General features: G+C 41.5%; 1 pseudogene; it reads left to right on the top strand.

Annotated features, from left to right (window-relative positions):
* Positions 1 to 592: 592 nt before the first annotated feature.
* Positions 593 to 693, top strand: LOC120622192 (uncharacterized; annotated as a pseudogene).
* Positions 694 to 2,978: the final 2,285 nt, after the last annotated feature.

The following is a 2,978-nucleotide window of genomic DNA, read 5'->3' as shown; positions in this document are numbered from 1 at the left end:
AAGCAATTCCTGAATTAAGCAGCATCCCATCTTGCAACTGGAAGTGCACTCCCAGGGGTTGTACAAAATAGAAGGTTTTTATAGGAAGAAAGAGGGCGAGACTAAGAAGTTAAAAGAATGGATTATTTTAGGAAAGGATACCTTCTTTTAAGGACAGGGGTCTCCAATCCCTCTGGTATCTATCGGTAATCTGTTAGGAGCTGGGCCGCACAGCAGGAGGTGAGTGGCTAGCGGGCAAGCCAGCAAAGCTTCATCTGTATATTTGGAGTCGTTCCCCAGGACTAGCATCACCACCTCAGCTCCACCTCAGATCATTAGACATTAGATTCCCATAGGAGCACCGTTCCTTGGTGCCAAAAACGTTGGAGACATCTGCCTTAGCGGATGGCAGAGAGTCTTATCAGGCAGATTACCTCACTAGTATTACTCAGGAAATTCCAGACTGGTTTAAAATTTCACTCCTGGGAAAGGCTGAAACAGCAATTAGCTTATTAAATTTTGGTTTGGTGATGTGGCTTAGCAAAAGTGACTCCATTTTGGTCTGTTGTTTCTTTTTCTTTTTAACAGAAGCCTTGTTAAAAAATAATTTTCAGTGCTTGCTTCGGCAGTACATATACTAAAATAGGAATGATACAGAGATTAGCCTGGCCCCATGAAAGGATGACACAAATTCGTGAGGTGTTCCATATTTTAAAAACATTTTTTTCCAGAAAAAAGTAAAAGCATGACTCTCACTAGAACAGATACAAGAATGAACATGTTTTAAAGATTTTATTTTACTCATTAATTAGTGAGGGGACTAGATAGGTGTTATTTAACAGGTTCAGAGGAAAAGTCAAAGAAACACATTTAAATGGAATAAAGAGATTGAATTACAAATGGAGGTAAAACTGGTTTTTGCAAAGGGGGAAGGAAGTCAAAAGAAAGTCTACCAAACAATATAGATTTGCATATCTGTCATTTACTTACAATTTGCAAAGAGGGGCAAAATAGCTTAAAGATAACAAATGGGGCTAGAATTGGACTGGAGGATGTGCTATAGATGATGTGTAATTTTTCACTGAAGTACAAAATTTCTTCCTATAGTCTTAATAATATATGATATGCTTTTACTCCTCTATTTCTTTAGAAATATCTACCAATTTTATCTATAGGGTGAGCTCTCATCCTGGCTTCAAGCACTGAAAGTCCCATGTCCTGGAAAACCTCTTAGTCCCTGAAAAACTAGGACTGTTGGTCACTCTAATTTTCTATTATATGCATTGATAGGATTATTATGTTTCCTCTTTCTTCCACTTCTTTTCTGAGGAAGCTCTTTGTATACTGGAGTGCAACCATGGCTGCACCTTAAGAAGCTTTAAAAAATCCTGATGCGTGGGCCGCACCCCATAGATTCTAATTTAATTAGTCTGGGGTGCAGCTTGGGCATTTGGGATCTTTAAAAGCTATACCTATAATTCTAATATTCAGCTAAGGTTCAGAACCACTGGTATATAAAGATATAGAGCTATCTCTAAGAGATAGTGAATGCAGAACAATGTGTATAATATAATACATACATTTTATATACATATAAAATGCTATGTAGAAGATGGAATAGAATAAAATATATATTTATGTGTGAATGTACGTGTGTATGTGTATATAAATATATATACACACACACGACAAAGGGAATTTCAGTGGTGGAACTACTACTCTTTTATTTCTTATGTCTTTTTAATAAATAAACCATACTTACTATTTTCATAATAAGAATGAACTAAAAAATAGAAAGAAACCTAATAATCATGTTTTTATTTAAAGGTCTTAGAGCATTTGCTCCACTGGAAGGAGTCAGCTCTGCCTTGCTGACATGTAGCTTTTGCTCTTCTCACTGCCTTCCTGTGCCATGTGAGAGCCTCCCTTCTTGTCTAAGCACTGAGGGTTCAAAATCAGCTGAGCTGCCTTGTGGCAGAGGCTGGGGGAGGGCCACCGCTGGAGCCAGGCAGCTGCCAGAGGGAGGATGCTCAGGCAAACTTTACTGATTGCCTTCCATACAATGGACACTGTGGGAGTGGGGGAGGGAGTGGGGGGCAAAAGATCAGCAGAAAAGACTCTTCCCACAGGCCCTGCCTATCTGAGGTGGCAGATAGCATACATGCACATAAGCAGGCCTGTCCTAACATTTATGGGGCCAGGATGAGAGTATCTGCAGCCTTGGCATCACCTGGATCATGTTGGACATGCAGAATCCTTGGCCCCACCTCAGAGTCAGAATCTCTGGGGCTGCCCCTGAGAATGTGCATGTCTAACACACTCTCTAGGTGATTTGTAGCTCATTAAAGTTTGAGCATCACTGGGGTGGACTATCAGAGGTCTTCACAGACCTGGCTCTACAGACTCCCTCAGGAGCTGATGCAGGAAGCCTAATGGGCTGGCCTCCCGACCCCAGACCCCTGACCAATGCTGACCTCCACCAGAGCAGTTTTACTTTTATAGACACCTATGGGTTTTGAGGAAACAGATGTTCCTTTCTATCCATTAGAGTTTAGAAACTGCTATGTGTCTCCCCAAATTCATATGTTGAAATCCTAACCCCCAAAAATGATGGTTTTAGAAGGCAGGGCTTTTGGGAGGTATCTAAGTCTTGAGTCTTGAGGGTGGAGTCCTCTTGAGTAGGATTAGTGCTCCTATAAAAAGAAACTCCAGAGAGCTCCCTACCTTCTTCCCCCTGAAAAGGTACAATGAGAAGTCTACGACCTGCAGGAGGGACCTCACCCAACCATGCTGGCCTCCAAAACTGTGAGACATAAATTTCTGTTGTTCTTAAGCCACCCCATGTGTGTGCTGTTTTGTTATAGCAGAGCCTAACAGACTAAGATACAGCTGGGCTAGGGGGCCCGGTGCAAGCAAATGCAGGGCCCCATAATTAAACGCAGGAGAAAAGCTTTTTTCTTTCTTCTGTGGGCTCCATCTTGACTCACCATTAAAACGTG

The sequence above is a fragment of the Pteropus medius genome, unplaced genomic scaffold (assembly GCF_902729225.1).
Source record: "Pteropus medius unplaced genomic scaffold, Ma_sr-lr_union100, whole genome shotgun sequence".
Taxonomy (NCBI): Eukaryota; Metazoa; Chordata; class Mammalia; order Chiroptera; family Pteropodidae; genus Pteropus; species Pteropus medius.
The sequence above is the reverse complement of the archived record's forward strand: the minus strand, read 5'-3'. Positions and strand labels throughout refer to the sequence as shown.